This window comes from Cherax quadricarinatus, chromosome 26 (genome assembly GCF_038502225.1).
Source record: "Cherax quadricarinatus isolate ZL_2023a chromosome 26, ASM3850222v1, whole genome shotgun sequence".
NCBI lineage: Eukaryota > Metazoa > Arthropoda > Malacostraca > Decapoda > Parastacidae > Cherax > Cherax quadricarinatus.
Window position 1 is genome coordinate 27749694 of NC_091317.1, and position 22689 is coordinate 27772382.

Below are 22689 nucleotides of genomic sequence, written 5' to 3' on the forward strand. Positions count from 1 at the left end.
TGCATATATATATATATATATATATATATATATATATATATATATATATATATATATATATATATATATATATATATATATATATGGAAACTTACTAACAGAAACTAAGTTGTTTTCAGGAGGGAAATAGTTCTCAGTCAGCCAGGCAGTTTTGTTTACGTTGGACTGAGTGAGCCTAGCAGAACACTGACTGGCCAGGCCAGCAACCAAGAGGGCTGGTAGAAGACACAGGTGAGGGAAGGGAGGGAGGGAGAGAGGGAAGGAGGGAGAGAGGGAGGGAGGGAGGCAGTGACACTGAGGGCTGTGACATCAGAAGAAATCAACAGGTAGAAATCAACAAGTAGGACGCTTCAAGAGCAGGTATGGAAAGGCCCAGAATACCCAAAATAAGTAAAACCGATAAAAGCAATCGAGGTGGTGGAGCCAGGAACTGAGAATTGATCCCCTCAGACACAATTTGGTGAGTACATGTCAGTGAGTGAGCACACACACACACACACACACACACACACACACACACACACACACACACACACACACACACACACACACACACACACACACACACACACACATAGTGGCCTGCATTGTAGTGCGCAGCACTAGTATGAAACCCACACCTGGTTAAGCATGTCAAAAAATTGGAGAACGTTTACGGGTTTACAACGAGACTAATTTCGAACCTAATTGGTATGTGATTTGAGGAGAGGCTATGGGAACAAAGGACTAGAGTTGACATGATAACAGTATGCAAGATACTGGGAGGAATTAATAAGGTGGACAAAGGAAGATTGCTTGAGTCACAGGAAAGTTAGGAAATATTTCTTTACTCTTGAAGTAATCAGGAAGTGGAACAACGACCTGACAGTGGAGTGGCAGAGGTAGGATGTATACATAGCTTAAGAAGAAGTACGGCAAGGTTCTTAAAGCCAGGAGAGAGAGTGAGCCCAGTAGCGTCGAGCGAAGAGGCGGCAAGGAGCTGAGACTCGACCCCTGCTACAACATAAAGGTGAGTACATATAGGGTAGTACAGTTGTACTGACGCTGGTGAAATGAAATATGAAGACTGGTAGTGGAGTGGGAACTATGAAGGAATCAAAGAATACCTGAACGTCGTACCCAAAAGAAGGAAAATGACAAAAAATTGTCCTTGATTCTGTCAACGATACTTAAACAAAAAATGAAAAGCGTTGAAAATCTATAAAAAAGTGAAGGCCAAACGAGAGCAAAGCAGTGAGCAGAAAAGCCAGAAATGACTCTGCATGGGTGGGAAGGGAAGCTGGGTGACAATTCGAGAATAGAATAGCAGAAAAGCCATGTCTTGACAAAAACTGCTTCACAGTCACATCAGAAGAAAGACGACAGGTAATTCGACTGAAAATGAAGGAGAGATAATGAGAAATGACAAGGAAGGCTTCGAAGCGATAACCAACGATTTCAAGATATTTTCTCAGTAAAAATAGGGCAATACAAGAGACCAAAGGCAGGTAAAGAGGTAAAAATACTTTTTTAGTAAGTTGGATATATCAAAGGCAAAGGGACCTGACAAAGTGTCATCGTGGAGTCTGAGGAAGGAAGCTGAAACACTGCCTTAGTCACTAGCTAAGCTCTACATGAAGTCAATGGACATGGGGCAGCTGCCAGAAATCTGGAAGAAACCGAATGTCGTCCCTATATCATACAGTAGTAGTTAAGAAGGTTGTGGAGATGTCCTCTGAACCAAGATTCCATGATGTTGCAGTGTATGATAAGTTGTACATGAATGGCATACAGTAACCGAGAAGATGGTATTGTATACCATATACTGTGTCATCCCCACGGTGTCATCCCCATAGTGTCATCCCCATAGTGTCATCCACACATAGTGTCATCCCCATAGTGTCATTCACACAGTATCATCCTCCCAGACTTACTGACAGGTGATCACCAACAGTTAAGCGTTGATTGTTTAGTTAATGGGGAAACCGTTGGCTTTTGTCAGTAAATGACTGACTCGTTAAAAAGCCGCTGATATACCGGTACCGGGTAACAATGATTTAACAACAGCTAGCCTGTGCTAGATATCAGAGATTAGACACAGCTGGCTTATAGGTACTTCATATCAAAGATAAGACACAGCTGGTTTATAGGTATTTGATATTAAATATAAAACATAGCGGGCTTTTAGGTACTTGATATCCAAGAAAAGACAGCTGGCTTGTCAGAGTCAGCTGGATTTCAAACATTAAACAATCACTGGCTTACCGGCAGTGACCTCTGACCTCTGTGACCTCAGTGAGCTCGGTGACCTCAGAGATCTCAGTGACCACTGTGACCTCAGTGACCTCAGTGACCACTGTGACCTCTTTGATCACTGTGACCTCAGTGACCACTGTTACCTCAGTGACCACTGTAACCTCAGTGACCACTGTGGCCTCAGTGAACTCAGTGACCTCTGTGACCTCAGTGACCACTGTGACCTCAGTGATCACTGTGACCTCAGTGACCACTTTGACCTCAGTGACCAATGTGGCCTCAGTGACCACTGTGACCTCACTATGCTTCTACTTGTAAAAATCTCGAGAAAAAATTTATTGTTAATTGCTCGATTTAAGGTAAAGTTAGGTAGTTTCAGTTATCTGGCTGCCTGCCTCCGTGCCTGCCTCCGTGCCTGCCTCCGTGCCTGCCTCCGTGCCTGCCTCCGTGCCTGCCTGCCTCCGTGCCTGCCTCCGTGCCTGCCTCCGTGCCTGCCTGCCTCCGTGCCTGCCTCCGTGCCTGCCTGCCTCCGTGCCTGCCTCCGTGCCTGCCTGCCTCCGTGCCTGCCTGCCTCCGTGCCTGCCTGCCTCCGTGCCTGCCTCCGTGCCTGCCTGCCTCCGTGCCTGCCTCCGTGCCTGCCTGTCTCCGTGCCTGCCTGCCTCCGTGCCTGCCTGCCTCCGTGCCTGCCTCCGTGCCTGCCTGCCTCCGTGCCTGCCTCCGTGCCTGCCTGCCTCCGTGCCTGCCTCCGTGCCTACCTGCCTCCGTGCCTGCCTGTCTCCGTGCCTGCCTCTGTGCCTGCCTGCCTCCGTGCCTGCCTCTGTGCCTGCCTCCGTGCCTGCCTGCCTCCTTGCCTGCCTGCCTCCGTACCTGCCTGCCTCCGTGCCTGCCTCCGTGCCTGCCTCCGTGCCTGCCTGCCTCCGTGCCTGCCTGCCTCCATACCTGCCTGCCTCCGTGCCTGCCTCCCTGCCTGCCTGCATCCGTGCCTGCCTCCGTGCCTGCCTACCTCCGTGCCTGCCTGCCTCCGTGCCTGCCTCCGTGCCTGCCTGCCTTCGTGCCTGCCTGCCTCCGTGCTTGCCTGCCTCCGTGCCTGCCTGCCTGCCTCCGTGCCTGCCTGCCTGCCTCCGTGCCTGTATGCCTGCCTCCGTGCCTGCCTGCCTGCCTCCGTGCCTGTATGGCTGCCTCCGTGCCTGTATGTTTGCCTCCGTGCCTGTCTGCCTGCCTCCGTGCCTGCCTGCCTGTCTCCGTGCCTGCTTGTCTGCCTGCCTCCCTGCCTGTCTGCCTGCCTCCCTGCCTGTCTGCCTGCCTCCCGGCCTGTCTGCCTGCCTCCCTGCCTGTCTGCCTGCCTCCCTGCCTGTCTGCCTGCCTCCCGGCCTGTCTGCCTGCCTGTCTGGCTGTCTGTCTGCCTGGCTGCCTACCTGCCTGCCTCCCATCCTGGTTCCTTCCCTCCCTGCCTCCCTCCCCACCTGTCTGCCTGCTGGCATGCCTCCCTGCTTACCTGCTTGCTTATCTGCCTGCATGACTACCAGTTTGCATGTCTCCATGCCTGACTGTCTGCTTGTTTGTTTACCTATCTGCTTGTTTGCTTCCATGTCTGTTTATCTGGCTGCCAGTTTGCTAACCAACTCCAAGACGTTCAATAGCTCTGTTAATTGAACCTTGAGAAGCTAATTTACTGTTTCATTTAGAACTTTGTATGTTGATTGTTGCTTCATAGACACATTGTGTGTGTGTGTGTGTGTGTGTGTGTGTGTGTGTGTGTGTGTGTGTGTGTGTGTGTGTTTAAGTAGGTACGTTTACTCACCGATATGTGGTTGCAGGGATCGAGTCACAGCTCCTGACTCCGCTTCTTCGCTGGTCGCTAATAGGGTTATTCTTTACTCCGAGAGCATTATCTTACTTTCTCTTAGGATTGTGTATGGATCCTGCCTCTACCACTTCACTCTCCAGGTTGTTCCACTGACTATTTTCAGGCTAAAGAAGTGCTTCCTAACTTCCCTTGCTTGACTTCTGAGTTTCCAACTTTCAGCCATTTCCCATCTCTCAAGCAATCTGTCACTACTCACCCTGTAATTCCTCTCTGTACTGTGTACGTTATCATATTTTCCCTAGTCCTCCTACCTGAGTTCCCTTAACCTCTCCTAATAGGATATACCCCTTAACTCCAGGACTAATCTTGTTGCTATCCTCTACCTTTTCTCCAATTTCTTGACATGTTTGACTAGACGCGGGTTCGATACGCCTTTGCTGGAGAAAAGGCGCTTCCTGTGATCGTATTTGCTTGGACATCCTCCTCTTTTCTGCACCATTGCAAGCTCCTGATGATGTGTTGATTACAACTCGAAAGTCCTAGAGCTATCATTCAACTCTCTCCGAGTGGTATTGATCAATGACAACACTGCGACTAGCCAAGGACTCGAACCCATGCTGCTTTGGCCTGCCTCATGGTGGGCGAAAACTCATGACGCCTTAATCCACTGGACCATACCGTCCTAAGAGCATGGTCCAGTGGATTAAGGCGTCATGAGTTTTCGCTCACCATGAAGCAGGCCCAAAGCAGCATGGGTTCGAGTCCTTGGCTAGTCGAAGTGCTTTCATTGATCAATACCACTCGTTCGTGGTCACAATAATAAATAAATAAATAAATATATATATATATATATATATATATATACATACATATATATATATATATATATATATATACATATGTATGTATATATATATATGTATATATATATATATATATATATATATATATATATATATATATATATATATATTATATATATATATATATAGAGAGAGAGAGAGAGAGAGAGAGAGATAAATAGATAGCTAGGGTAATATTTTTTCTCAACCGTAAGTCAGGACTTTTATCTCCGTGAGTCACATGAGAGAAAACTGTCAAAAACCTCATTAACCTCCCGTAGCTGACTTTTTTTAATGAGTAGTTCAGAGGTGTAAATGAGTTTTAAATGGCATTACTATTTCGTTCAAAACTCCAACTGATTGACATTTAACGAGGTTCGAATAAATGGAAATGGCGTGGAAAACTGGGAACCAGTTCATGGTACGACTGTGATTCATTCACTCGTTTATTCTCTCTCTCTGTTTCTCTCTCTCTCTCTCTCTCTCTCTCTCTCTCTCTCTCTCTCTCTCTCTCTCTCTCTCTCTCTCTCTCTCTCTCTCTCTCTCTCTCTCTCTCTCTCTCTCTCTCTCTCTCTCTCTCTCTCTCTCTCTCTCTCTCTCTCTCTCTCTCTCTCTCTCTCTCTCTCTCCCTCTCTCTCTCTCTCTCTCTCTCTCTCTCTCTCTCTCTCTCTCTCTCTCTCTCTCTCTCTCTCTCTCTCTCTCTCTCTCTCTCTCTCTCTCTCTCCCTCTTTCCACTATATAAAAAATCCTTTAGAGTTATCTTCAGTGTATTAATCACCTGTATAATCGACTGAATAAGAAGACTGTTGGCAGGTGAAACGATTCGGTAGTAAATATATCTAAATGTCGCATATGTCTTCACTAATCTCCTCGTAAGTATTGTTTAACATATATGGTGTGTGTGTGTGTGTGTGTGTGTGTGTGTGTGTGTGTGTGTGTGTGTGTGTGTGTGTGTGTGTGTGTGTGTGTGTGTGTGTGTGTGTGTGTGTGTGTGTGTGTGTGTGTGTGTGTGTGTGTGTGTGTGTGTGTGTGTGTGTGTGTGTAAAATATAGAACCCGGCAAAAAGTACTGTGTTTAAATAGATTAACTCGATAATTGGGCAGCTCTGGACTTTCACATGTGTGTTCGCCCTGGTTCACCTCGCCCGTGGGAAATTTCTCACGAACTGGGCTCTAACGAAGTAATGGGGGGCTAAATTTTGGCGTTTGTAACTGGTGTGTAACTTGATACGCAGAAATCAACATTGTTAAGTAAGGATGTTAGATGGTCCCTAGAGGAGGTTGAACTGAACTATCTCACTGGAACGACCTATTTATTGTCCTGGAAATATCTACCCAGTTGACAGTAGCAGCTAGTTTCTTGTGCATCTCATTTCAATCCTATGGACGGTAGCACCACCGTCTATTCTTCCCTAATAACTAACCCAGTTGGTTGTACCATAACTTCACGAGTCACCTAATGTTGTCCATGGAGGGACATCCGCTTAGTTATTGAGGAACCAGATACCACAACTGGATGCAGTAACACTGAACAAGGACAGCGTTATCTCCCACATGTTAGTAAGGATCCTATTACAACAAACACAACTCCACTGTCACTTGAAATCGCTGCACAGTACTACTAATGCAACAAAAACAGTAACAAATAACTAGTAGTAGTACCACTACTAATAGTAGTAGTAACATTACAATTACTACTAGTAGTAATAGTAGTAATAATACTACAAGTAGTAGTAGTAGTAGCAGTAATATTACTACAACTACTAGTAGTAGTAATAATAGTTGTAGTAGTAGTAGTAGTAGCAGCAACGAAAGTAACTTTAGCAACAGCATTACCATCAACATAATTAGCAACAATAGCAATAGTATCAGCAGCAACGTTAGCAATAACGTTAGCATCAACAATAGCATTAACATTAGCAACAATATTAGCATTAACATTAACAGCAACATTAGCAAAAACGTTAGCAACATCATTAACATCAACATCAGCATCAGCAGGAACAATATCAGCTAAACACCACCAGCAACAGCATCAACAAAATCAGCAACAACATCAGTAACATCATCAACAACTACATCAGCAACAGCAACATCCACAACAACAACAGCAGCAGCAGCAGCAGCAGCAGCAGCAGCAGCAGCAGCAGCAGCAGCAGCAGCAGCAGCAGCAGCAGCAGCAGCAAGAGCAACATTAGCAACAACAGCAGCAGTAGCAGCAACAGCAACATCAGCAACGAAAACAGCAAAAGCGACAACAGTAAAAACAATCACCCCCCCCCCTCGCCTCCAACATTCACAACCCACCACTCATTAAACACGCCCACAACCCCTCGAACACCACCCACCCACCCCTCGTTCACTACAAACCCACTCACCACACACCCAGCCTTCACTCACCACACACCCACCTCTCACTCACCACACACCCAGCCTTCACTCACCACACACCCACCTCTCACTCACCACACACCCACGTCTCACTCACCACACACCCACCTCTCACTCACCACACACCCACCTCTCACTCTTCAAACGCAATCTTAATCCACTCCTCAAAACTCACCGCAAACTCTTCTCTCACCCACCCATCTCATCTCCACACCCACGTGCGCATCGCTCATCTCAGTTGTGCTCCCCCATCTTCTGTTTACCAGCTCACACTGTCAGTTTCGGCTGGACGAGACATTTATACTAACTATTATTACCCAACCAACTCCGTAACCTCCTCCAGAAGTCTCAACGACAATCTGCTTTGCATATATTAGTCATAGATGTGTGCTCAAGCGTGTCATCCCTTGAATAGCACTGCTTTCTTCTCATTTTAAGAGTGTCCTTGCCTCATTGTCCAGCTCTTTGCTAGTTTATTGTACTCTCCCTCCCTCCCTTGCCAGTAAAGTCTCCCACCTGAGGCTGTTCTAAACATCTTCAACCTCCTCAAGGATCTCCATCGCATCTTGCTCGTTTGTTTCTTCTACTGAGCCTGGGAGGAGGATCGAGCCTCAGTCACTCCCTCCGTTGAATGATCCACTCGGGTTATGCGCTTCATGAAGTGCAATATATAATCCTAAATCATCCATTTCATGAACAGGTTCTTCATCAATGTGTCGTGATAGTTGTTTTATTTGGTTCATCTTATTTTTGTTAATTTTCTAACATCCTTCCAGTCGTCCCTCATTTACTTCCTTTCCAAGTTCTCGTCCTCTTTTCGTTCGTTCCTTCTTTCCTGACTTCCGTTTTTTCCCCCTTCATTCCCTACTTTTCATCTTTATTCCTTGCTTCCTTCTTTCCTTGACACCTACTTCCCGTCCTTCTTTCTTTCCTTCCTTTACTATCCCCGTCGACCCATCCTCTCTCCCTACCTCTCACTCTCATTTCTTCCTTCACCACATTTGCCCCGTCCTTCTCACCCTCGCAGCATCAGATGCTTCACTTGTATTCAAGACAGGTCACTTGTTCATAGCGCAAGGTAGGCCTCCTCACCTCACCTGAAGCAAAGAGTGTCACAGCTTATTACTAACTTCTGTGTAGTGTTCACGCAGCAGCTTATCACTTACTCCTGTACGTTGTTCACACGGCTCAACATTAATTCGTTCATTGTGTTTCCACAGCACCACAAAGGCTCCTGTACTGTGTTTTAACACAGCTCAACACTGTCTAGTATGCTGATACACCATATCAGTGAGCATTATGTTGACGCTGCCCAATACTGAGCTCTGTACAGCATAGATACAGCCCTATACTGTGCAGTGTACAGTGTGTTCACTGAATTAGTGACATCTACCACTTGGTAAGGCTTAATGAAGCTTAAATGTGTGAGTAGTTAGTCGTGTTCAATTACGGTCACTAGTCTGAGCTTGGATCCAAGGACCTACTGCAGACAACAGTGAAGAAAAGACACAAGTTGCAAAACAAATATATGTTGTGACAACGCTTCGCTCTGTACAAAGCTTTATCAGGTTATGACATGATAAAGCTCTACACAGGGTGGAACTTTGTCTCAATAAATACTAGTTCTCCAACGCGTGTTTTTTTCTTCGTAAGTTCAAGCTTGTTACTGAGCTTTTCTTTACGTGACAGTTCCATAGATTTTACATATTTTTACTGGGAACAAAAATACAATGATGCTCCAACCATTATTATTCACATCCCTTGTTTCATCAAACATTCTGAGACGTTCAGTGTTACTTTTTGATAATGGTAACAAGAGACGACTTCTTAATATTCAATTAAATACAAACCTTTGTGAGTCATTCAGCACAGAATGCTGAAGACTCGTTACTTCATCCGCCAAGCGCGAGGCGGACACGCTAACTGTTGTAACATAGTTGTAACAAGAGAAGCAATTACGAGGAGTAAGCGTAAGCAATTAGCGAATCTGGAAATATCAAAGCGAGGTTGTTCTTGCGACACAAGAGAAAGAGAGAGGACCGGTCGATAGGGATGGGACTGGCATGGACTCACCTAAAGTGACCATCCTAACTTGACGTTCTAAGAATAACTCTAGTGAACACCAGGGACGGCCTTTATTGTAGTGTATCAACACAAAAAGAAATGTGGGGTAGCGTGGTATTTGAAGCAATCTTCAGTCAATTTTAACCTCTTTCATTCTTTTGTTGGTTTCTCTGTCTCTGTCTGTCTGCCTGCCTGCCTGTCTGTCTGTCTGTCTGTCTGTCTGTCTGTCTGTCTGTCTGTCTCTCTATCTCTCTCTCTCTCTCTCTCTCTCTCTCTCTCTCTCTCTCTCTCTCTCTCTCTCTCTCTCTCTCTCTTTCTCTCTCTTTCTCTCCCTCTTTCTCTTAGAAAGTTAAAATAAGGTCTGTTCTAAATGAAGTAGTACTTGATCTTACTGCAGTGGTTCTTTGCCTTGTTGAACCCTTCAGACTACAAAAGTATATTTGCAGCATAATAGCTGATCATATTCCTGTACCTGTTTATCTTTAGCAGGAAGATATCTAGTTTTCCCGCCTATTATTGTACGTCGTTCTCTCTGGCTTCACTATGTTAGCGATGTCATCGATATCTCGCCTCTTGATTCTCGTTTTTCCAACACTTCCTTGTCGCTTTAAACACTCTTCTTTCATCCATGTTCTTGTCTATACACTTTTTTTTTAACTTTTTACTATCATACACCACCATCAGAAGTTTTCCTGTATCTCTTTTACTCCATGCTCGCCGCAACTGCGATCCTTAATTTCTCAATTATGAATTCCTGTTCATCGCAGTTCCTTCTCCCGTCTTCGTTATTGTCCTAATTTCATGCACCCTCCTTATTGTCATGCTAAAACGATTTCCTTCTCTTCTGTATCCAATTCTCCCATTAACACACCAATACTTGTCTGCTCTATGTTTCAAATTTGTGAACCATAATAACTCCTTTCGCTCTATGAATATTAAATTTACATTTTTTAAAACAAATAAGTTTAATAAAAATCGGGCTAATATTTGTTAACCTCCTTCCACCGATACTTTTTATTTTTACTCTTTTTTTTGTCACTTTTCAACATACAGTAGTAGTGAAACTGGGTATCACTTTCTGACTTAACAATATGAAGACCAGTGATAATGCCATCTGTTTATCTCCAACTGGAGACGAGCAGAATAAAGGAGCTGCGACCCCTCTCATAATGGGCTGCGACCCCTCTCTCTAGTTCCAACATCTGTTGACCAGATGTGGAACGAGGGTGTTTTGAAGATCGATTCTGTCCACCGCACCAAACAGCTCTCGTCTTGCACGTGTTTCTTACCAGGCAAAATTAGAGTACACTAGCCACAAGATGAGATGCACATGCCAGACAGGGGTGTGACCACGCCCTCTTTTTCCTGCTCTTCAGACCCCGCGAAATGTATCTAACCATGTTTGCTCGAGGAAACACTTAATTCCTAGCCTTATTCATATTAAATAGAAATAAGTTCTTAGTATAATTAATTAGCCAGCAAGGCTGATTTACTGCGAAACACATCAGAATCAGGGAACTTAGTTTCTTGACTCATACATGTAGTGCTGACTGGCATCTATGCTTTTCAGACATTATGTCAGCATTATTACGCCAATATAAGGAGATGTGGACGACGTCAAGGCTGACTCTGGCTGTCCGTCAAAGTAATCCAAGTTAGCGATGTCGCTTATCCGTGCTTGAACGAGTATTAAGAAGAACAAAAGTAAAGATACAGAGTTGAACCTCCAATAGTTATCTTTGCAAGGGAGGTATCACTAGTAATTCTCCCTACAGTAAACATTAAACATGGACATATTACCATTGATGGGTGAATCTCGTGAACAAGTGATGGTAATTCGAGTGACGTTGAAACAGTTGAAAAATTACATGGTGTTGAACAGACTAAGTGAACAATAACACCAGTGTCCAAAGAACATTCCCGTGTTACTAAATCATCCTACCTTCAGTTAAGCAATCGATTTCGGCGGAAACAAACACACAGAAGTGTCATATGAGTATGATACACACGCAGGTAAGTCGAACCCTTCTTAAACCTTCGACATGTCACTGCAGTGTACTAGGTTTAAGTGTAAGGAAATTTGATTAACCACATCAATGCCGTGACACGAGGACGATTGCCCAAACCCAGGTAAGATTCACCCACAACTTTCAAGGTGACATTCCTGAAATAACTGAGAATATAGGTCTATTACAGTCCCGTGGGACATAGCTGACCCTTCGAAGGAGATCCATGCTGCGACTGCTGGTGTTTTTAAAGTACTTATCCTTTAAGATAAGTGCAATATTCCTTATCAGGTAATATCCCGCACCTTCAGCGCTCTTCCCTATCATTTTAGACACCATAGCCATCACACAAGCTGGTTTTCTACCACAACTATCTGTCTCTCATCCAAACTTCACCAATGCTATCATGTGGAATCGACACGTATCCAAAACATTCCTAAGCTGACTTTCAGTCCCGGTTTTGTTTCTGCTGATGTTTGTCTTTCCCAGTATACTGTCTAGCATTCTAATCTCCAGAACACTCTTGACTTGCACTAACTCTGGCTAACTCACTTTCTCTTTTAGTCGTGACTTGATAATGGCCCAGGGATGACCGGAACGTCATCTAAGGATTTATCTCCACGTACTGTCCACATACTAACTTATCCATCCTTCGCTATCCCATCCTGTGACCACTCCGTGACCTCTGCACATACTCAGCTATCAACAGTTTACATCCATCGCTCTGCTCCCTTATCCAGCACACCATTCCTCTATTCCAGCTTTCCCTACATATTTATCCTATCCTTGAACCTCTCAGCATCCATTTTCCTATCCTAAAATCCTCTCACCGCCCGCCTTCCCCACTATTCATCAGCCGGTGTCACTATCAAACATCTTCCATGGGCTCGTCCTTACCCTTCCCTCATCCCATCACGCCCAGCCAACGGACCACCTGCTGCCTCATATCATTTCAGACTCCACCATCATTGGACTCCATTACCAGCTTACTCCACCCCTTTTCTTCCCTCCCTCTTCCCATGCACTCCCGCTCTCTTCTTTCATTCTTGTGCTTCCTTTCTCTCCTCATTCTTGTGTTACCTTCTCAATTACACTCCCTTTCCTCATTCTTGTGCTCCCTCTCCCTCCCCCTCTCTCCCCTCACTGTTGTGCTTCCTCTCACCCAAATCACTGTTGTGCTTCCTCTCTCCCTCTCTCTGTTGTGCTTCCTCTCTTTGCTCACACCTGTCCTTCTTCTCTTCTCTCCCTCTCCTGTTTCTCAACTTTCCCTAACATGCCTCACTAATTTTTTAAAGTAGTGCTTCCCCACTGCCACAGTATTCTGAGAGAGGATAATAACATTATGAATATATATGTTCTTTATTACTTAACTGTCCAGGTTATTCCCCTTCCTAACCGGTATGCTGCTGAAGAAATACTTCCTGATACATGTGACTCATCTGCATTATTAGCTTCCAATTGTGCCCTTGTGTACCTTTGCTATGCCTCGCGAACAGCATAATTAAGCCTGTCTTCACTAACACTTACTTTGAGTATTTTTTTTGCTTGATCATGTCTTCCCCGAAGCCTTTGTTTATTAATATTATCAGGTTTAGTTCATTCGGTTTCTCCTCATTGCTTAATAATAGCTGTTAGATCCTAGCTTAATAATAGCTGTTAGATCCTAGCTTAATAATAGCTGTTAGATCCTAGCTTTTTAATAATTGTTAGATCATTTTCTCTCTGTATTACTTGCAATACGTATTTCGTCACACAGTCTATACTTCTCATGTTGCCTGATTTCATTTATCCCCATTTCTATCACATTCATTTATCAACATTAAATTCCATCATCCATCACTCCAAGTGCTTAATGCATCCAGATCCTTTTGTATAGATTTACAGTCATTTTCATCATTATTTTTTTACAAGATTTTGTCATAATCTGCAAACTCATTCACGTTATGCTTAATTCCTTCTGGTGAATCATTTATATAAATTAGAAACATAACTGGGGCAAGTACAGACCCTTGTGGCACCCCACTTGTGACATCCCTCCATGCAGACATTTTTCTTATTACTGTTCGTATTTTTCTCTCAAACTTAGCCTTGCATTCAGAGTAATAATTTCCAAATTAGTCTTGCAAATGAAACTATTAAAGTCTTATTTAAGTTCCCCCTAGTGCATTATTGCACTTTCAGTTTTTTTTATGTAACAACTGGTTTAATTTTGTTAATGGACTATACTATACTAGCCTTGAGCAATATGATGGGGAAATTAGTTTAAAAAAATACGCAAGATATCAGCACTTGTTTACGAGAATTCTCTGCAAAAAATATCTGCAAACAGACAACCTTCTTAGTATTTACGGAAGTTATGAGTTTCTTCAGAGGTAAGATATTATTTTACAAACATATTTTACATATCATTAGTAGGAACCCATTAGGTCTATCTAGCATTACGATTTAAAAAAGTTTCCGGCAATTTTTTGGCACTTGCTTTAGAGCTAGAGTTACCAGAGAGTTTAGTGTTTCCACAGAGGGGTTTTTTTTTTGTGTGTGTGTGTGTTAGTTAGTTAGTTACCATTTGGTCCTAGGCACATGTCGATGTGTGTGTGTGTGTGTGTGTGTGTGTGTGTGTGTGTGTGTGTGTGTGTGTGTGTGTGTGTGTGTGTGTGCGTGTCTGTGTGTGTGTGTGTGTGTGTGTGTGTGTGTGTGTGTGTGTGTGTGTGTGTGTGTGTGTGTGTGTGTGTGCGTGTGTGTGTGTGTGCACCTGCCTGTCTGTTCCTGTCTGTGTCTGTCTGTGTCTGTCTGTGTCTGTCCGTCCGTCCCATACTACTCTACGAGAGTTATCACACAACACAGAATCATTAAACCGAGGTAGCGAGGCACATTTCAGTACACGAGTCTTGGATTACTCCAACTCTGTGCTGCTTCATTTTAATTAAGTTTGCAAATTAGGAGACATAAATTAAGTATCGTAGAGGCAGCACACCTCTTCACCAGTGTCCTAGTACGACGAGGATACCCATGTCAGAATATGTGTAATATTGACAACATTTGGCACACAGATGAACTTTCTCAAGTAATTAAATATTCTCCTGCAGAAACTGTGTTGAAGATGTTTGTCCGGTAATGTCCTTGATGGTAATAAACGAAGCGGTAGCTATACTCAGTTAGCTGATGTAGAATTGTTTAACAACAACAACGTTGACGAGAAACACTGATGATTAAGACACATGTGCATCAGTTGGGTATATTGTTAAAACGTTTCGCCTATACAGTAGAATTTTTCAGTCAAATACAGCAGGTGTAGTAGTGAAATGTAAATGATATAATCATTCTCTCAGCCTTGTGAGGTGGTAAGTCCCTCAGCCTGGAAAAGAGTTCAACGCTATGGTCTGGAACGATATCGTTCCAGAACATGAGAAGCATTATGTGCCGCCTCACTATAATTTGCTCTGGGAGAGTTTGATTTTTAAAGCTCGCTGTCTGCACTCTTTGATATAATATAATGGGATGTGTAGTTCTGTGAAGATGTGATGAAGAAAAGAAGATTCCAAAAGAATCGTACTACTGCAGATGTGATCTTGTAGAAGGAAACACATGGGAATACCGCACTTAGCCTTGGTGCAGTGGTGAGAGTGTAAGTGGAGAAAAACTGTTTTGATTAAAGGGTTACCGCAGACTTTTAAGCAGAGATTGTTGTCAGAATTGCAAAATAGAACATCTAGAAATAGGTGGATTCTTCTTCGAATGTGAAATGTATGAGAGGATCAACCTGGTGTAACTTCTTTAGGATGTCAGAGACGTCAGATCTTCTAGGTGAAATCAGGAGAATGTCGTCAACACAGAGAATCCAGGCGACGGTTAATGGGATGATAGAAATAATGTCTTTATCTTCACGATCTTTCATAAAGATTTTTGCAAAGTCTGCACTTATGCAGGATGCCGTAAGTAAGCCGGAGGTACAGTGGAAAGATTCCATCACCGGAGACACATATGTACCCAATACAATGCTAAATGAGGTCCACCAAGCCGATTAAACATTCCAAACAATTCACTCTCTAAGAATAATTCAACAACACATTACTATTCTAGAAATCCATCTCTGTAAATCTGACAGCAATCTTCGGTCTGCCATGTCTATCGCCAGTCCACCCATCAACACGAACTACTCTACTTCCACTCGCACAAGAGTACTAGGACACAACGTAGCATCATCGCATCTTAGTAGTGAGTTTCTTGAGGAGGATTGCTCTTTTCTTGAAGACATCATCCAGAATCTACACTTTGCCTTCATCAAGGAGTGCAGATGACGAGCTTCACGCATCAACCCTCCCAGACCCGACACTACTGAGAAGAGGCATGTTGCGCTTCCCACCAACTTTATCGTCAAGCTCATTTTCAGGCTGAGTTCCAAAAAACTTATAGAGTCACCACTTCTCTATTGTCATCAAGGAATTTTCCAGTCAGAAACATCATTAACCCTTTAGAGTATATCCACGGCCTGTTTAGTAGGCACTCCGATGAACAGAAAATCCAACTCAAGGCTGACTAGGTTTTTGTTGGAAGTGTTGATTTCTTTGAAACATGGTATTAGCAGTTAGACACCAACTCCATGTGAATCTTTTACAATGTCTAGATATTAAGACCTTCATTAACTGCCATACTGATAAACATATCTACTGTAAATTACCCAAACCAATCTTCCTGTCCCAATTAAAGACTTTGTAGATTTGATTGTAGTATACCTCAAACTGAACTGCTTTTCTTGTAGCACAACAGTGTTTTAGTATGACAGTATAAAGTCTTTCATCAGCATGGAGCTATTGGCGTGAGTAACTTTAAAAATAAGTTAAACAAATGCATTTGTTTGAGAAACACCTACTTAACATGCGTTTGTAGTTTCATATTATATACGGTATGCAATACTGTCAAGCTGAGTGTACCACTTAGGTATAAATAACAAAAAGGCACAATACCGTGACTGGAACGATACACAAATAACCAGCACATAAAAGAGAGAAGCTTACGACGACGTTTCGGTCCGACTTGGACCATTGACAAAGTCCCACTGTGATTGTGCGGGTTATTTGTGTACCACTTAGGTATATATATATTGCCGATATCTTGATCACATGTCTTGGTGATCCTTAGCCTGACGGCCTACTGCAATGTTCCACCATTCTAGTGATTATAAGTTCTTATAACAAGATACACAATGCCTCCCAAGATTATGCAAGAAACAACATCGGAGTCTGTCTTAAGGAATGCCACCTGGCGCTCATAACAGTCAGGATCTGCAAAGCCACCTGCTCTACCAAAGCCAACTGCTTCCTCAAAGCCAACTGGCACTTCAAAATCACGACAACCTTCAAAGCCACCAGGAAACTGAAAGCCACTCAAAGACTTAGCCACCCCGGAGACTGAAAGCCATCTGGTTCTTCAAAAGCAATCTGTCGCCTTCAAATTATTTGACTCTTCAAACACACGTGGACCTTCAAGGCCACTTTTTGCTACAAAGCTCCCTGGATCTTCAAAGTGTGAGCTGCCTGACACTTTAAAGTAACCTGGAGCTTCAAAACTGCCTAGTAAGTACTACAAAATCACATCCCTTCTGACACCTCTGAAGAGCTCGTAATCCAAAGAGTTGTAGCCATCCTCCCTTTCCCTGCATAGACTCTGATTGCTTTCCCTTTCCCAAGGCGCAGTATGACCGCTGCTGGTTCATCGTTCCTTCAAGAATTTTTTTCAGTCACTTGTTTCAAGGCCATCTATTATTTGAGCCACCTGAAACTTCAAAGTAACCTGGAGCTTCAAAATCACCTGACGCTTGAAAGCTGATGCAAGTGCCAGATGGTCAGTTAGTAGCAGCAGGTTTGAACTCGCGCTGTCACTCAGTGGAGATGTATAAATTTGACGTATTAAACATGTGTGTTACAGGAATGCAACATATAGAACATTTATGAATAGACGGTTAGACGTTTTGGGGCTTTGCCAATTGGAGTGAGAAGGCCTTAGGTGCCAAAGCGTCTAATAAACGTCATATGTGTTGCATACGTCTTCTTGTTTGAAGGACGTAAAAAGGATAGGAAGATAAAACACATGTGCAACACTCCACTTATTGTGGAGACGGGTCTCTAACCAGTGGTTTTTTCTGTCCAATACAGAGAATGCACGACGGAAAACGTGAAGAGTTAACTGGTGGTGATCAGTCCCACAGCCATGAAGACGTATCAGTGCTGAGGGACTGATTATCTCAAATTACCTCTTAACGTCTTCCACCATTTATTCTCTCTGTCGGATTAATAAAGCCACGAAACGTCTCCAAAATAAAGATAACGCAAGTGACACAAATTATTTAATTATCTTCTAGTCGGGTTTTTATACCATTGATAAAATAAGACCGACAGGTGTGTACACAAGGACAGAGATATGTAAAACGAGAGTTTATTTGCACTGCATTTCTCTCTTCGACTCGTAAAAGCTTCCAGACATAGACATCGTTTAAATAAAAGATTATTCCGCGTTCTTGTGTTTTGTTCCCACAGCAAGTTGCTCTACTGTTCCACCAATTTATTTTAAATTCTAAATTCAGCTAAAGAAGCACTTCCTATATTCTAGAAAAACTGATAAATTCTCATCATATATATATATATATATATGTATATATATATATATGTATATATATATATGTATATATGTATATATATATATGTATATATATATATATATATATATATATACATACATATATATACATATATACATACATATATATACATATATACATACATATATATACATATATATATATATATATATATACATATATATATATAATATTGATCAACTGTCTATGCGAAAATTAAAACATGTAATAGCATAAGCAACAATTAAGAATTTCTTACGAAATAATTTCTATTAATAATAACAATAACACTCACTATTCATTCAAGACAATACACATTAAGGTAAAGTAAATATATAAAAATAATCACATTAATGATAACATCTATTATGTGGTTACATATTACGTTAATCATAACATCTACCATCTTAACATACATGAGACAGGCATTACTTTCCTGTAAGAAGTGAAATGAGAACACATATTTAAATTTGTTCTGTCGGTCAGTTCAACAATGGCAAATTTAATACTAGCTGACAATTCCATGCATCTATCTACGCATCTCTACACGCTACATATCTACACACAGCGTGTACTGGCTGACCAACTTGCTATTACGGTCACGACAGCCATATACAACAAGCTTCCTGTGGTGTAGTCGTACTAGGAACATCAGATAGTTGCAGCATTAATAGTAAAGAATGCATGTGCATGCGCACATGGCCTGACACCGGGAGAACACACGTGCCCAGGTAACCAGAGTAGCACAACACTACACAGATAAATATTTAACTTCTACACTGCATACGCATACAGGCAGTGTGAGAAAATTTGGTGCTTAGACGTAACGTCAACGTCACAAGTGCACAAAAAAGGAGGTCGTGACATCAATGTCATACATATGCAACAAAAGGTTATAACATCAACGCCAGGTGTGTGCAACAATTTAAGACATCAGTGTTACTCAGGTGCAATAAGAGTCGTGATATTAACGACACACAACACACAGGTGCAACGACAAATCATGCATGTCAGATGCAATATAGAGGTGCTGCACTTAGACACCACACTGAATGTTATGTATCAGGGAAGTGATGTAGTTGGGCTATGACACATACGCTACTCAGGTGATGACACTCTAGACAGGTGTTGCACTAGCGAAGATACACAGGTGCGAGGGTTCTATGTGCCACCTGGTGTGCTAGTTGCTATTCCTATGGTGAAACGGAGCACTCTCCAGGACACTTTTCATCGTGCTTTGGGTTGTATACGGAACACGTTGCATGACACTCTAGGAAATGCACTGTACACTTTCCACGGTGCTTTAGGGAAGCTACAGGACACGCTTATGGTGATTCAGGGAAGCTAAAAATAACCTTCCTATTAAGCTCCGTTGCAGGGGTTCCCAACCTTTTTATACTGATGGGTTACTATGATATTCAGGAAAGACTCGGCGCTACAACCACAACAACAACGCTTGAATTCAAGGTCGCGCTCATAACTTTGTGAACTTATCATTGTACATTAATATTTTCATTGGAGAGACCTAAATCCACAGGGGTAGCGCCCGTGAAATGGAAAATAATCATGTATTATACTAGGGAAGAAGGGGTGGATTCAATTCCTTGGATCAAGAGGCCATCCCCAGCATCAATATCCCTTCTATCCTGTAGAATGCTTATTGCAATGAGTGTAATCAAGCTTATTGCACATGTGGTATACCAAACAAGTTTTTATAATACCACTTTTTATGAAAATTGTAAATTTTTTGACATGTATTTGAAAAACTGCAATTTTTTTTTACCTGGAGTTTACCTGGAGAGAGTTCCGGGGGTCAACGCCCCCGCGGCCCGGTCTGTGACCAGGCCTCCTTTTCCTCAGACTTTCTGTGATTATTTTATTCTCTCTGTTTTTAAATTTCTTTACAGCTCTAATAATGAGAGTTTAGTGAATCTTAAAATTTAGAAAATATATTTTCTTTCAATACATTCCTTAACGTTACATGACGTGTTCTTATACTGTGTATTCTGTGTTAAGAGAATCAGAGATAAATTTTAAATAAAAGATCTGGAAAATGCTCAGTATTATTGGGATAATTTTTAAGCAACAGGCGAAAATCTTACAAGACTCCGGGCGAGGACTCTCCCACCCCCCTCCCCCACATCCTCCTCAAGCTTCATGGTTGGGTACCCCCCACCAGGCTAGGGAAGCTATGGAACTCTTCCCACGGGAGCTTTAGGAAAATTATAGACAGTTATTATGGTGTTTTAAGGGAGCTGTGGGACGTTTCTCCATGGTGCTCTAAAGGATAACTGCAGAGCAGTTCCCATGGTGCTCTAGGGGGAAAACTAATACAACACTTCCTATAGTTGCTCTAGAAGGAAACTATGGAACATTTCCCATAGGTGCTCTGGGAAGATTATGGAACACTCCATGGTGCTTTATGAACGCTATGGAACACTTTACATGGGTGCTCTAATGAGGCTACTTTAGAGTGTTACAGTGCTCTAGGGAAGGTACGCAACAGCTTCAGTGGTACCACCTTCTAGGAGTCTGTACTAAATGTTTGTCTCCGCTGGACCACGTTTTACAAAGCTCTTGCGTAATTCCTCCCCCAACCAACATTGTGCTCAAGAAAACTAAGGTGCTACACACAAAGGCGCCGTGACCGGCCCCAGCAACACCAGGTACTCACAAGCTTTGTGAGAGGAAGCTGGAGAGCCGGAGCTTGCTGAGCGGGGGCGTGCTGGTCATGGTGGCAAATAAGTTGGATCCTGTTGGGTCCTTGGTTGTGTCTCCTAGCAGAAGTCGTTTTCCTTCCGTCAGTAAGACTTCCTTTTAAGTACTCCTTGTTTTTCGTTTGGTGTTGATAACCGGCTCGTTCCTTAAGGGTGAGTGCGTGTCTCGTTGAGACTATCACAATACACTCGCTGGAACCGCGTATCTCAGAACGTACACTTTCAGGAGCCCACCGGTGAACGGTACGGTAAATTTTAGGAGTTGGTGAGACAGAGGATGAGAACGAAGAATAGAGAGAAGGGAACAAGAGATAGACGGAGATAAAGTTGGTCTATAGGTTTGAGCCTGGGTCACATAGATCTCGAATTTCTATCTCAAAATCTCTGTGTTAATTTTATTTCACTTTCAAAATTGCCTATCACTGCCGGTGCTGCGAAAGAAATATATATATACGTATATATATATGTATATATAAATATATATATATTTTAAGACACTTTCAGTGGGGGAAATTCCCTTTGTACACTTGGTATATTACGCCCGCTAGAGAGACAAAAAACACATCAGGGCTTCAATCTGTGAACATTTAGCTATAGAGAAAATTTGGTGTAAAAAAATAGTCTCAAAATGCACCTTCAAAACCCAAAATTACGTGGTCCACACACGGAGCTTCACAAAGACCATGTCAAGGAAAGAGGACTCGTATGAACCGTGAGAGGAGAATTGATGAGGAAGAGAACTGGCTGGAGTAGAGTGAGAGTGAGGCTCGGGTTAGAGTGAAGGATAGTGTTGATGGTGGGGCCGCACGGCGCAGGCGGGACATGTAGCCAGGGTGGTGGCCGGAGCAAGACTGCTGGTGTGACCCCTCGCTCACTCTGCCCTCCTCTCTCTCTCTCTCTCTCTCTCTCTCTCTCTCTCTCTCTCTCTCTCCCCTCACTCTCCCCTCCCACCATCCCTCCCTCACCACTGAAGCTCTCTCCCCTCTAACCCGGCTTGCCTTCTCTTCCTACCTCACCCGGCACTCCCTTAACCGGCCCTCCTCCTACTCCTCTCTTTCTCACTCAGTCCTCCCTTCCTCCCTCCCTCCCTGCCTCCCTTCCTTCCTTCCTTCTTTCTCCTGTAGGTCGGTAACTCCCTACTTTAATTAAGCTACTCTCACTGCTCATCACCCGACCCTCTCTTACACTCTTCTTCCTGAGTTCTGTCTTCCATGGTTATCAAGTTTTCTCTCCTGCTTCCTTTAGTCTCCCCTCTATCGGCACACACACACACAGGACTGGTAGTCCTACTTCCTCTTTCTCTCCCCTTGAGAGTCTTCCTAGCTCCCCTCACTCCAATCTCACCCCCATTCCAGTCTCACCCCTCACTCTAGTCTCTCCTCTCACTCCAGTCTCATCCCTTCCCTCTAGCCCCTTCTACACTCCCACTCAACTGGCCCGCCCCCCCCCCCATTCCCACTCAACAGCTCTTAAACCTTCACCCTCGTAACATAATCTGACTCGTCTCTCATGAATCGGAGTGTTCCAATAAGAGCCATTACGAAATTCCAATTCTGGTTTGTTGTTTTTATTGGATTCGTGTGAAGAATATGCAGCTCCAGAGGTAAACAGGTTTTATCCAAGGAGGGTGAAAGTAGCTCCAGTTCCTCGCATCAGGAACACCTGGACTGGTGTCAAGGAGTTCCCTTGGCTCGTGTGAAGGGATTGTTATTTGGAGTATAATCTCTTCATATATTACAAGCATTTGTCTTAATATTACATTTGTCCTCCCGTTTCCTTAAAATATTACATTTGTACTCCTGTTGCTTTTTTATTACATTTGTACTCCTGTTTCTTCTACATATTACTTATGTACTCGTGATTCTTCTATATATTACAATTGTATTCACATTGCTTCATCCCCGTTGATCCCCGGAATAACTTCCAGGTAACCTCCAGGTAACCTCCAGGTAACCAGGTATTACATTTGTAGTCCTGTTTCTTCTGTAAATTAC

General features: G+C 43.1%; 1 long non-coding RNA gene across 2 annotated transcripts in view; it reads right to left on the reverse strand.

Moving 5' to 3' along the window:
- LOC128691651 (uncharacterized) overlaps nucleotides 1-21533 on the reverse strand; it is a 155320-nt gene extending 133787 nt beyond the window's left edge. For both annotated transcript variants that reach the window (XR_008407458.2, XR_011392467.1), the window contains exons 1-2: nucleotides 21330-21533; nucleotides 20653-21126 (exon numbers count right to left, since the gene is read on the reverse strand). This is a non-coding gene — a long non-coding RNA (uncharacterized lncRNA). The remainder of the gene's footprint in view (nucleotides 1-20652; nucleotides 21127-21329) is intronic.
- Nucleotides 21534-22689: the final 1156 nt, after the last annotated feature.